Source organism: Lygodium microphyllum, chromosome 29, assembly GCF_053477565.2.
Source record: "Lygodium microphyllum isolate KBCC chromosome 29, Lygodium_microphyllum_v1.1.10, whole genome shotgun sequence".
NCBI classification, from domain to species: domain Eukaryota; kingdom Viridiplantae; phylum Streptophyta; class Polypodiopsida; order Schizaeales; family Lygodiaceae; genus Lygodium; species Lygodium microphyllum.
This window is the reverse complement of record NC_141163.1, coordinates 108508430-108523095: the sequence shown is the minus strand read 5'-3', so window position 1 is coordinate 108523095 and position 14666 is coordinate 108508430.

Genomic DNA, 14666 nt, shown 5'->3' with positions numbered 1-14666 from the left:
AGGAGATGCCACTTTGTTCTGTACATTGCATTACAAGGCCCCCTGGCCTTCCTACTTGCACATATACCAGAGGGGTTGGATGCACTGATGCACCATCAATTGTGCACCCTGGCATACTCCCTCTGCACCATTCCTTTGTCGATTCCTCAACCGGGTGTGAGCTATGGGCTTCATCATTATTTTCTCGAGTGATGTTAGTAATGGGGCGAGTGATTGTTCTTTCATTTCATTTGAGTAATAGTGAGTTGAGTGCAATATCCCTCGTCATCAATGAATTTTCTGCGATTCTTTCAACCAGCTACCTCCCTGGGTGTTGGCGCGTGGTCCCTGCCATGAAGAACGTGTGCTGTGACGACATCTTGTTACCTCCTGGATGCGACAATGACACAAGATGCCACCTCGATAGTTGACATTCCTCCTCGGCAATTTGGGCCAAGTTTTTCTAACCCTACACCTTCTGTTTCTCAGTGACGGTCATGTCTTAAGTGTGGGGACATTCGTGGTTGGTGTGATGTGTGGTACTAGGTCCTTGTTGTCCGGTTTACCCTTCTTGCTAAGGTTTTAAGTGTGGGGACGCGCCTACGCGTCTATGTTGAATAACCCCATGCATATGCCCTGCTATGATCATGCATCTCTGCCATGACTTCATTTTACCCTGATGGGGTCCCTTACCCACCCTCCCTTGGGGTCCCTCCTTCTCTATTTCTTTTTGTCCTTTGTTTTCACGCTCTTTCATACGACTGTACCCTACGTTCACTGAAAATCACATCCAACCTTATAACCGTGTTTGTTCCTTTGAACTACACATTTTTCCTTTTTACCAACCCCTACTTCGACATACGGTTCTAAAGTTATTAATTTTTGAAACAATTCTCGTAAAATGGATGATTTTCTATGTAAACGCGACCTTATTGCTCCGGAACCCTGATCTGATGTGCTAGCCTTGTCCTACCCATTTCTCCTGACATTTTTTCTTTTTACTCTGTGCCATTTCGATGCACGGTTGGTCCATTATTAATTTTTACGGGTTTCCGGGTCTTTTTTGTGCCTATTTTTTACATTTTCCATGTGAACCTGCCCTATTTACATCGGAATTCCAGTTTAATTTGATAGCCGTGTCTCATCAACCTTTCCCCCACCTTTTCCTTTTTCCTTCCACCTCTTTCGACTGTTTTTTAGTTATTAAATTTTTTGAGTGTTTTCGAGTGCGTTTTTTGTGTTTTTTCCATGTAAAGCCCTCCTAATTTCCCCCAACTTGAGTTTTGATGCACCAGCCCTATGAATCCTTTTCTTCCAGACATTTCTTCTTTTTATTGTCCTCTATTCCGGTGCACGATTATTCTCGTATTAATTTTCGAGTCCATTTTCAGGTCCGTTTTTTAGGTTTTTTCCATGTGAACGCATCCTATCTTGATCGGAACTGTGTTTTGCGGTGATAGGGTTGTTGGGCACATTATTTTGCACATTTTTCTTCTTTCCTCACTTTGTTCTAATGCACAGATTTTTTGATATTAATATACGTATGTGTTTTTGCGCCTGTTTTTTGTTTTTTTCCATGTGAACACCTTGATTTTGCCCCAGACCCAGTGTTGCATTTTTCCATCATTTTTCCCTCATCTTCCGGCACATTTTTCCTTTTTACAGGTTTTTGATCCGATGTCCGGTTTGAGTTTTATTAAATTTTCTTCCTTTTTGCCGTGTGGCTGTGTTTCTTGTGTCGCGCGTAAACGCGCCTGTTTTTGGTTTTACGCGCCTCAGGACGCCCCCGTGGCATCTGTGGCTTGCGCATCGCCGTCCTTGCCCTGTCCTGATTCTGCCACTTGCACATTTTTTTACTCCCGCCCTGCGCATATGCGCGGGACAGGGGTGCATTCCTTTTTCACACCCCGACCCAATTTATTTATTAAACAAAAAAAAACACCACCCACATTTCAACCACACCAAAAATTTAACAAAAAGCAAACAAAAAAAAGAAACAACAACAAAACAAATAAAACAACAAAAAAAAACCCACCAAACCCAAACCCGGAAACCCCCACTCACCAATTCATTTCACACAAACAAACTAATCCACGATTTTATTTTACAAACCAATTTTTTAAAAATACAAACACAGAAACATACACCCTATTACCACCCATTTTTCCCCACACCCTAACATCCCACCAACCCAACCCACTTGTTACCACAACTTACTTATCCAACACCCCCCTACCTTTTTATATCCCACATAATAATCATTGTTATTATTCTTATTTGTTTTTTTTAAAACACAAAACAATTTTTTTAAAGAAAAGGGGAAACTACCTTACCTATTGTCGGTGACGTTCCCTCCCTCCTCGTTCTCCTCCACCCCACCTATCGACGATCCCTCCCTCCTCCTCCTCCTCCACGCGTTCTCCTTCTTCCCCTCCTTCTCGGCTCTCTCCTCGACTCCCGCCCATCGACGATCCCTCCCTCCTCGTTCTCCTACCCTGCCCATCGACATTCCCTCCCTCCTCGTTCTCCTCCACCCCGCCCATCAACAATCTCTCTCCACCCCGCCCATCAACGATCCCTCCCTCCTCCTCCTCCACGCGTTCTCCTTCTTCCCCTCCTTCTCAGCCCTCTCCTCCTCCTCCGCCACGACCTTCACCTCCTCCCCTCCTTTCTTCTCCACTGCCGCCCCACTGCCGCCTTCTCCCCCTCTTCCCCTCCTCCCCTCCACCTCCTCTTCTCCACCTCCTCTCCTCCTCCCTCTCCTCCTCCTCCTCCTCCTCCTTCTCCGCCCTCTCCCGTCTGCCGCCTTCTCCACCTCCTAGCCCTGCTCTCCTCCACCTCCGCCTCTCTAGCCGTCGCACGCCCACCCCCTCCACCCCTGGTTCATCTTCCTCTAACTTACTCTAACTAACTTAATTTTACTTAATTTACTCTAACTAACTTAATTTTACTTATTTTACTTTAACTAACTTACCTTTACTTAATTTACTTCCACTAACTTATCTTTACTTAATTTACTTCCACTAACTTACCTTTACTTAATTTACTTCAACTACCTTAACTTTACTTAATTTACTTTAACTAACTTAATCCACTAACCTTATTTAATTTACTTTAACTAACCTAATCAATTTACTTCCCCTAGTCAACTTAATTCACCTAATCCGCTAAATTTACTTAATTTCTTCCGCTTTTTCTCGTGCTTGCCTCGTTCCTGCCCTTTTTCCCTCTACCTCCGTTGTTCACAAATGCAGTGCGTGCATGAGTACGTGAGCTGCGAGCGACCATTCACGCGCGAGGACGCGCTTTTGGTTTGTCTGTGCGATGGAGTGTTGCAGTCAACCGTTCACACGCACTCATCCTCCGCTGTTCACACGTAGCTCGGGTACCGCCTTTTAATTTCCAAACCCGAAAAATATATAAAAACACATAAAAATAAAAAAAAATTAAAAATTCATTAAAATTCATTTAAAATTTAAAAAAAATTACAATTTTTTTGTAATTTTTTTTTCAACATTGCTGAAATCATTTGGAATATTTTCTAAAGTGGAAATTTAAGAAAATAAATTTCAAAAAATTCAAAATTTTAAAATTACTTCAAAAATACATGTAAAATGAGTAAAATTCATTAAAAATTTGTAAAAATTCAAAAATATTTTTTAAAAAAATTCAAAAAATTTCACAAATCCCCTTGCCATTTTGTAAATAATTTTTTAATTGAAAATGCTCCCATAAATGGTCAAAGTATTATTTGAAGCCAAAACCCTAAATTTAATACTTCACCTCATGAAAATTCATTTTAAATTTCAAAAATCTGTTGAAAAATCATGGATAAATTAAAACACATTGTTGACACTTGTTGGATTACTGAAATTCCACCCTTACACTTCACAACATATCCATGTGTCCTCTATCCCAATTTAATTATTAAAAAAAAAGAAAAAATTAACAAAATAAACAAAGACAATCAAACTATATATAAAATATAAACACACCTAAAATATAATTTAAAAAAACAGCAACAGACTAACAAAATAAAAAATAAAAATAACATAAAAACACTAAAATATTTTTTTTTCAGTCAGTGGTATTTGTTTTTTTTTACTGGATTCCTTGCATTTGGGACTACTCCGTGCGCGTTTAGTCTATTGCATACACACCCCTATCAGATATTTATTTTTTAAGTTTTTTTTCATTTTCATAATATCTTAACCACAATTAATTGCTAAAATAAACTATATTCAAACACTTTTTCATGCGCATTCGCGCTAAACACATAATTTTTTAATAAAAATCAACCAATCGTTCACTTGTTACGTGTGCTTCAGAGGCACCTTAATTTTTATTAAAAATGAACCAACCGTCACAAAAAAGCATGCGCTAGCAAAAAAGTGCTCCACATCACCATTAATTTTTAATTAATAAATTTGCATTTAGAGACCCCAGTTTGGGAATCGCAGTCTGGGTTTCATTAAAACAGCGTTTCACCCCAATAAATTGTAATTAAAATTTTAAGAAGGAACCGCCGTTTTCTTATTAAGACTTATAACCTAATAAAATGTCACCCATTGTTAATAATTTCTTAAAATGAACCCTTTATTAAAACCATTTTCTCTCATTGCACTTTTTTTCTTCTTTTTAATAAACACGCTTTGTGGGATGGGCACGTAATGTCCTCTTATAGCTGACATTGTTGGTCAAGGTTATGGTTAGGTCATGATTAGATTTTTATAGAATTATGGTTTACTTATGTGCTACGATTACGGGTACGGTTTGTATTTTTTCTTTCTTTCTTGCCTGATACGGGGTTTTGGGTGCCTGCTTGTTGCATCGCATGAAGTTTTCAGTCACATATATGTAGAGGTCATGCCGAATTTTTCCTAGGATGTGGGTTGTTTGGGGTGGTCAATTGGCTAGTTACGTCTATATGTATGTCCTTCTTTTAATTGGTTTCTTTTTTATAGCTATTTTGGTTGTTTTGCAGGCATTCTTTGTGATTGTCTGTGTTTGTGGTGTGTGTGTTTTCCATCTGAATGGCGCCTCACGCTTCTCGTCCTATCCAGTATGTCCCGTTGGGGATTATTCTTCCATACTGGCTTTTGAGTCTATAGCGAAAGCAGGACTTGCGACTTTCATCGCTGCTTCATTCCCATTGATTTCAGATGATCCATCCCTGTGTGATGAGTTTCTTGCATCATACAGTAAGAAGTCGGGCATTGTTCATGGTACTTCTATGGCATTGACACCCCGAGGGTTAGGGAAGGCTTTGTCTCTTCCCTACAAAGGAGAACCCTTTGTTACAACTAGACAATTATTCTCCAATGATGAGATTATCAAGATGTTACAGAAGCAGACCAAAGAGTATCTTTTTCCATGATCATTGATCCTCTTTGGAAGTTAGTCTGCCAATTCTTCCAAGATAGGTTTATGCCTGCTAAGACACCATCCCATTATTTGTCCAAAGAACTCTTCACAGCTTCTAGGATGGTGTTAAAAGGGGTGGCCATTGATTGGAGTACTTACCTGCTTACAAAGATGGACCAACATTTTGTCAAAGTAACCAGAGGAAATGTCACAAATGTCACCTATGGTTCCTATCTATATGCTTTCTTGACATACTTAGGCCTTAAGAAGGGTGTGCTACCACCTTCTCTATATGATCTAGTACCTCCCCCCCACCTTCAGAAGAGTCAAAACCTATTGACATAGAGGATCTTGATTCCCCTCCTCCATTGGTCATTCAACGGAAGCGCTTGAAGCGTGTGGCAGATAAAATTCCCTCAAACCTTCATTCGGTCATAATTTTTGCTACATCTGGCAGTGACCTTCCTGCCTATCTCACATGTAACAATTTATTTAGGGCACATAGAGAGGGTTCTTTGAAAATATCAGTCCCTTCACTGAACAGTTTAGTGTCAGAAGATGCTATTCCATTCCTTTGTAATGATATCCAGAGTTCGATTGAACTTTCAGTGACAGCTTGTATTCAACAGCTGTATGCTTCTTTCTATGAAGAACTGATGCAGTCCAAAGACCAATTGCATAAGGCAACCTCAGAGTTAGCCTCTGCTAAAGATACTTTTGTAGATCTATTTAAGCAGATGCAAATACAAATGATTGAGACCCAGAGAGAAGAAATATCTTCTTTGAAGATTCTGTTAGTAGAAGCTTAGTCAGAGGTCATTAGAGTCTCGGAGGAGAAAGAGAGAATGTCCAAAGAAGCTCAAGGGTTTCAGACTCTTTTAGATACAAAACTGTCAGCTTAACAGACTGCTCATAATACATTGGAATCACAAGCTTCCCAGATTAAGCAATTGCAAAACCAATTGATGCAGTCACAAACTGTTCCTCCAAGCCCCAATGTTCCTATTATTCCTTATATCTCTAAGCAGGACTTGGCAGTTCTCCAGAGACAGGCCACATTGTGTCCGTTGTTTCAAGATAAAGTGGAAAGATTGCAGTCCAAGATGGATTTGCTATGGTCTATATTTGAGCACTTACAGGAGTATGTTCCTCTGGACCATTCTTTTTTTGTCCACTATCAGTTGTAGAAGTTAGCCTTCTATATGAAGCTTTCAATGATGGATCTCTCTCTTCCAGAGGATGGTTGGAGTGGGGCTTGGTCTCCTGATTTGCTGACAGAAGTGGTCCATATGGTGTTTGAAGATTCTATGACAACGGATACCATGTTGCTATCTTACATGTATCCATGAGGTGATCTGTTGATTTCAAATGATGTAGATCTGGCTTGGTATGTGGGGGATGTGGTTTTGCAAGTTGTTTTGTATGTCAACCATTTGGAGTTGCGGATAGATGACATGTTTCAGTGTTATTCTTCAAAAGTGGCTACTTGCCTTGACAATTCATAGCATTCAATGATTGATTATGTGGTCCTGAATCAATGTCAGAATACAATTTCTACTTATATGTAGAGCACTAACCAACTGAGGGTGGATCTCCTAGCTTATCTTTCCAAGAACCATCCATTTGATTCATCCTTTTTTGATGCGTATCAGAGAAGATCTGTTTTAGGTCTCTCTGTTCCTAGCCTATTATACTACCAACAAATGGCTCATCGCTATGATACTTATCTTTTCCTTTATCAATCCAACTCAGCAGCTATCTTACCTCTTCTTTTCCAACCTCAGGGTTTTCCTCAAATTTCTATATTTACCTATTGTTCTTTCATCGAAGATCGAGTTTTTTCCCCTTCTCCGCCATGCCCTTCTCCATCTATCCATATACCTTCTACTTTTCCTATTTATCAATTGACATCTTTCCTAACTGATTCACTTAAATTTTCAGCCACTCCTTCTTTAGCTTATTCCTCCTTTGATGACTTTGCCTACCCATCTCTTCATCCTCTTTTACTTATTCCACTTTCATCTCCTACTTCTATTTCTCAACCCCCTCAGTTGGTTAGTGAGTATAATGGATTTGATCAGCAGATTCCAAGAAGAAGAGGATGTAGCTCTACTGATTCTCTCACAGGACCACAGATTAATTGTCCATTAATTCCAAGGGATTGGACTACTGCTAGTCAAGCATACCAGAATTACCTCCATTTTGCTCACCAATATTCACAATCTCTATATCCTTCAGTGAGATTGACAGCTCATTTTGCTTGGTATCTAGCATATATGCACAAGCATTCCCATAACGATCAAAAGGCCATTCCAAAGCTTTGTATGAATGTCAATGTGAACATTGATTCCCAACAGTTGGATGTCCTATATTTTCATGCCCTATGTCTACCTAGCAAATATCTTGTTTTGCTAGAAAGGATGTGCTACCTACAGTTCTTTCAAAATATTTTGGAAGCTTATTGAATAGTTTTTGATAGTTTGGAATGGTTTTAGTATGAGTTATGAGGTTCTGATGACCTTCTGTAACTCTTTGCAAACCTTTTGTAGAGCCTCTGTCTCTGCTCTGTAACTGCTTTGTATCTGCTCTGGTACTGTACTGTACTGTACTGTTCCGTAAACCTGTAAATGTTATGTAGAAAGTATGTGTGACTTTGGAAAAGTTTTTTAACTTTTGGAAAGGATGAATCTAAGTTCAAATGGAAGAAGCAGCTGCTGAAGACTGAAGAGAAGACTGGAGTGATAGTGACAGTAGTGAGCTGTGAAGAGACACTGTAGTGGCTATGGTGCCTCTTTACATCAAACATACCTCTTGGGAGGTGCATCCACGACCTAAGAAGGATTATTAAGAGTCATTATTAGAGTATTGTAGTGAGGAGATGATGTACTATTGAGAGAGGGAGAGAGAGAGAGCCAAAGATAGTCAATTCTTCTGCAACAAATTGTGGGTTGCCTGTGTATGGGTATTTGGAGAAAAATTTCTGGAGCACATATATAATGATGTTATATAAATATTTCATTGGCCACGGTGTTTATTATTTTATATTCTTTTGTTATATTGAATTTGTGTGTGAAGATGTATGAATTTATGGATCCTGAATCCATGGAGGTGTTTGTGGTTGAAGATTTGTTGTTTTTTGTTGTTTTCTTTGTTTTGGTCATCAAAAGAATGAAATAAAAGCTTGTTGATGTTACAAGATAGATTTTCTTGGTGTTCACCTTTTCCTTGGTGTTCCTCTTGGGGCTCCACATCGCTCCACCCGTATTTTGCTTGCACACTTAGGAGTGCAAGCAGTGTCTTCAAGCGAGATACTTGGCACCCATCATATAATGGTATGGATGCTTCCTCTCTAAGCGGATCAGAAGTCTCGACATCTATGGGAATCAATGCATCGATCATTGCCTCCATCTCAGGCTCCAAGATTGTAGGTAGGTTTGGAAGATTTTTTGTCTCCTCTGGTATTGACGGTATAGATTGGGTAGTACCTTCCAAGTGGTGGATTGGCTCAGGCACTCCATCCATCACACGCCCACGAACTCTTCTAATTGGCCACAAAGGATGCACTCCTCCTTGGGATGAGGCATCACCTCCCTGGATAGAAAATTTGCCAGCCACACCCAATCTTCTTGTATATGGTATTCAATTAGCTTGCGAGTACAATGCATAATTGATATTAACTTTTATTATCGTTTGCTGAAAATCCAAGATCGCCTGATCAATGATCTCAGATTGAAACTCGTCGAAGTGTCGTACGTGTTTTATAGACAATCGATGTTTTCGTCTAATTGCCAGCTTGGATTGAGAGCAAGGACATGGAACACATTGCTTAAGATACACCTCGCGATCTTGAAGAACAAGACCTTCATCGTTTTCCATTTTGTCTATGTTACGACAAACAATTTGTTTTTGTTATCATTCTTTTTTTCTTTCTTAAATTGTTTGAGAAGGGATTTCTTCTCTTGTAACGAAGCAAAAATTAACATATATAAAGTCTCCACCCACCCACTATGACCATGACTACGACTACGACGATCACGACCACGACCACGACCATGACCATGACCACGACTACCACTACCACTACCACTACCACTACCACTACCACTACCACTACCAATATAATAAACAAGAAAAGAAGAAAAAACAACGACCACGACCACAACCACGACTGCCACTATCACGACCACGACTACCACTACCACTACCACTATAATAAACAAGAAAAGAAGAAAAAACAACGACCATTACCACTACCACTACTACTACCACCACCACTATAATAAATAAGAAAATAAGGGGAAAAAAAAACAACAACTACTACTACTACTACTACAATAAACAAGAAAAGAAGAAAAAACTACTACTACTACTACAACTACAACAAACAACAATAATTTCCTTTTCTCTCTTCCTCTCTCTCTCTCATTTCCTCTCCATCCCTCACCCTCTTCCTCTCTTTCTCTATTTCCCTATTAGGTTTAATGTTTTTTCTCTCTTTTTCTCTCTCCTGTCCCTCTCTCATTTTCTCTCCCTCCCTCACCCTCACTCTCTCTTTCTCTCTTTCCCTATTATGTTTAATGTTTTTTCTCTCTCCTCTCCCTCTCTCATTTCAGTGTCTCTCTTTCTCTCCCTCTCTCATTTCCTCTCCCTCCCTCACCCTCTTCCTCTCTTTCTCTCTTTCCCTATCAGGTTTAATGTTTTCTCTCTCTTTTTCTCTCTCCTCTCCCTCTCTCATTTCCTTTTCTCTCTTCCTCTCCCTCCCTCACTCTCTCCCTCTCTTTCTCTCTTTCCCTATTATGTTTAATGTTTTTTCTCTCTTTTGCGCTCTCTCATTTCCTTTTCTCTCTTTCTCTCCCTCTCTCATTTCCTCTCCCTCCATCACCCTCTCCCTCTCTTTCTCTCTTTCCCTATTAGGTTTAATGTTTTTTCTCTCTTTTTCTCTCTCTTCTCCCTCTCATTTTTTCTCTCTCCTCTCTCTCTCTCTCTGTCTCTCTCTCTCTCTCTCTCTCTCTCTCTCATTTCCTTTTCTCTCTTCCTCTCCCTCTCTCATTTCCTCTCCCTCCCCCACCCTCTCCCTCTCCCTCTCCCTCTCCCTCTCTCCTTCCCTATTATGTTTAATGTTTTTTCTCTCTTTTTCTTTCTCTCTCTCTCTCTCTCTCTCTCTCTCTCTTTCTCTCTCTCCTTTCCTTTTGCTCTCTTCCTCTCCCTCTCTCATTTCTTCTCCCTCCCTCACCCTCACCCTCTCTTTCTCTCTTTCCCTATTATGTCACCCTTTCCCTCTCTTTATCTCTTTTTCTATTATGTTTAATGTTTTTTCTCTCTCCTCTCCCTCTCTCATTTTCTTTTCTCTCTTCCTCTCCCTCTCTCTCTCTTTCCCTATTATGTTTAATGTTTTTTCTCTCTTCCTCTCCCTCTCTCTTTCCCTATTATGTTGAATGTTTCCCTCTCCCTCTCCCTCTCCCTCTCTTTCTCCCTTTTCCTGTTATGTTTAATGTTTTTTCTCTCTTCATCTCCCTCTCTCATTTCCTCTCCCTCCCCCTTTCTTTCTCTCTTTCCCTATTATGTTTAATGTTTCCCTTCCTCCGTCTCCTTCTCCCTCTCTCATTTCCTCTCCCTCTCCCTCTCTTTCTCTCTCATTTCCTCTCCCTCTCTCTCAATACACATGAATTATACCAAAAACAAGTAAAAGAGAGAGAGAAAACACAAAAGCAAAGCAAGAATGGACAATGCACTCACCATAAAGGCTCGAAGAATGGTTTGGCCGCTCCTCTTCGCCCTCCGTACACCTCCTCCTCTTCTTTGCAAATGGCGGCGGCGACGGTGAGAAGCCTTCTTTCTCCCTCTTTCTCTCTTTCTCTCCCTCTCAAATGCAAGATGTTCGCTCTCTCTTTCATGAATGCGCGCAAAATAACGCGCTCAGGTTTCGGCCCGTGTTTTTTTCGTCTGAGTACCGTAGCTATTTGCGTCACATTTAGCAACGCAAATAGCGATGCCGCTATTTCTCGCCGCAAATGGCCGTCGCTATATCCTCATATCCTTGTAGTGGGTGTATATGATCCCTTTTATATCTTTATCATATTGATTTGGTTATTTTTTCCTAATTTTTGGATTTTCGTAGCAAGGTTGCACCTTGTTAAGGACAAGGAAAAAATAACCCTTTTTGTTAAAGCATGTTACTTCTCTCAACTAATGTTTCAATGGCTAAAATAGATAGCTTATACATCTTGCTGACTATCACTAAGAAGCTAGTTCATATTAACTAGAATAGGTAGCCTTATAGTTATGCCAAACTCTCTAGGGTAGTCTGGGGTAACTAGGCTAGTTAGGACTAACTATACTTTCCTTCTTTTTTGGCAATAGTTAGATGGTCCTATTGTGTCATTCCTATCTTCAAGACGTTCAATCTTGCCCAAATGAATGTAGTGAACCTAGTTGTTTCCCTATGATTTATTCTTGCAAGAGATCCTTATCTAGGTTCATCTTAATATCTGCCTCTAAAGGTGATTCAAGATAGCACAATCTACTTAACACAACGGAAAGAGGGGATTTAGGGTAGCACAACCTAAACACAATGAAATGAGGGGCTTTTAGTGATCCACCTAACTAACATTGTTTTCTTTACTTTAGTATGCAATTTCCATTGCTTAGTGCTATATTTTGTTGATACCAAACTTATATTGATCCTCATAGAGGGAGTTAACATGCAATACTAGGAAGGAATGCTCCTTTCAAAATTCCTCCCTAGAGTGTCATAATCTAGAATCTCCCTATTGGAGTTATGAAACACCACAAGATGTTTGAAACCTAATGGGTGCATTTACATGCTTAATTATTATCAAGAGATAACAATGAGTTATTTACTAAAATATTGAAAGTACAATGCAAGCATAACGAGGAACACTTGGGCTTCGCTTGGTGCACTGTCCTTTGCATATGCTATCTCCTATCCTACTCCCATGTTTTGCGAATTGATTCGCAGTCATTGTACACAAGCTCTACTACTTCTGTGCATGTTTGCTCCCTATGCTGTTTGTTGGTTTGAAGTTCCAACTTCCTCCAAATGCAAGTCATGTAAGGAGAGGGGTGAGGTTGATAGATAGTGTAGAAAGTGATGTCTTTGAATCCTCCTTTGACACTTCGAGTTTGCTTTGCTTTCCTTTACCTACTCTTTCTCTGAGAGTCTTCCTCTCTCTTTCGCTTTCTCTCTACCTATTTCTCCTCTCTTCCTTCTTCTCTCTCTCTCTCTCTCTCTCTCTCTCTCTCTCTCTCTCTCTGTGCGCAGAGTTTAGAGGACTGTTTTATCAAAACGGTGAGGCTGGTAAAAATCTATAGCCTTTGGGTAAGGCAATTATATGGCCTTTGCTTAATTATATTGCACCCATGGTTTTCCCTGGATCATCAGTTCGTCACTCAGCCTTCCTGAGCCTATCATCGACCCCTTGTTTTGATCAGTGGAATAGATCCCACTATGAGACGTTCAAACTTTTGAGTATTCCGACGGTGCAGATATTACTTCAACGATGATAATGAGGATGGTCAGATTGTCAATGAAAAACCGAACGCTCATAAGATGCAGATCATTGTTTGACGATGCAGCTTTTGAGGGGGCAATGAGATCATCGTTGCGGTTAAGTTGATGCTGCAGCTAATAAAGATGTCGATGCTTGGTTACGATGGCGAGTCGACCGCAGTTCGTAATTGTCATGCCCGATGCAGACATTGATTGGACGCGGCAATCGTAAGCTGGTGAGAATCAGACGGTCAATCTTTTTAACCTTAAATTTTTAAAATACTTTGCATTAAGAGTTATGACTTTATAGAGACATCTTTTTGTGTTCTTTTTTAATTTCTATCATGTGGACATATACTTTCATTTGTTACTATATAATACAAACATGTTATACCATAGTTCTTTGTACTTGGGGTTTTATACAAGTTTCAACAATAATCCATGTCTAACAAGATATCAAATATGGACAACAAGGATTTCGTTCTTAAGGGGCTAGATCCTTGCAAACCTTTTTTCCTCTGTGCACATTGGTATAAGCATCGCTAAACTTTTTCTACAATTGTAGTTATATGGTTCGGTGCAGTTACTATTGTTGTCGGACATGGTGTCACTACAAGCCTCGGTATATGCTTTGATGTCTTTGATGCCACTTCTTATGCATGTTACAATGCATATTTCGATAAGATTACTAGTGTACTAAGATTGTTACGACATATACCAATGGTTATTTTGATGGTGGGGACAATATTCGCATCAAAAACATATTTTGGTACATGCCTCATCTATTGTAGTAAGCTCTTGAAAGAATAAGAGACTCTGTCCAATGTCCCTCCATTGAGCTCTCATAGGAACCAACAAGACCAAATCCATGATGCTATTTTAAATTTTATTTTCTTAATGGACCATGCACTCAGTTCAGATTTTATACTGATACACATGGATTTCAATAAGACTTATGCTAGATTAAGCTAGCCTTCCACGATTGAGGTCATGAAGAAAATATGCTTTTACAGTGGATTTGTGAAAATGACCAAAGCTATCTTGGTCAATTCTTTAATAGGGGTCCTAGGTTGCATTAATATAATTACGAGATTTTTTCAATACAAAAATGCATGAGCATTATATGACGACTGCCAAAAATACAAGGTATAATATAGGGATACATTAGCCAATATGAGAATTACTATATCGGATTAAGTAAAGATTAGTAGTAATAACCTTTTATATGAAATAATGTTATTTTGTGTGAAAAAATATTATATAGTTAAAAATTTCCCCTATAAATATTATGCCCTCTCATGCTTGATTGATTTTTGGAGCTAAGGGATAGTAGGTATTAAATAAGTTTAAAATTAATAAAAATTTACTTAAAACAATATTATTTTATTTAAATATTAAAAATATTAATTTTAATTTATTAAAATATAAATTAAAATCAAAAGTAAATAATTTTAGGATACTTACAAAAGAGAAGTTAGAGAAGCTTTATTTGACAAAATTAATCTCCAAATAGACCTCTTTACAATTAGAGATTTACAATTAGAGAACAACTAAGAGGATGGTAACATGTTGGGACTTAGAAGATGGTAACAACTTTATTTGATGAATGTATTCTTCTTGATGCAAGGTAGAACACCCTCAACATGGGTACAATTCAATCAAATGTTTGCATTGAATTGGTTGACTGGTACCTTTGAGGTGGACATTGTGACAGCTTGGAACAAGCTTGATGCAAATGAATGCAAGAATTTAGAGCAATACAATAAGGAAGATCTCTTCAATGTGTATTTTATGGTAAAGAGAGCAAGATAAT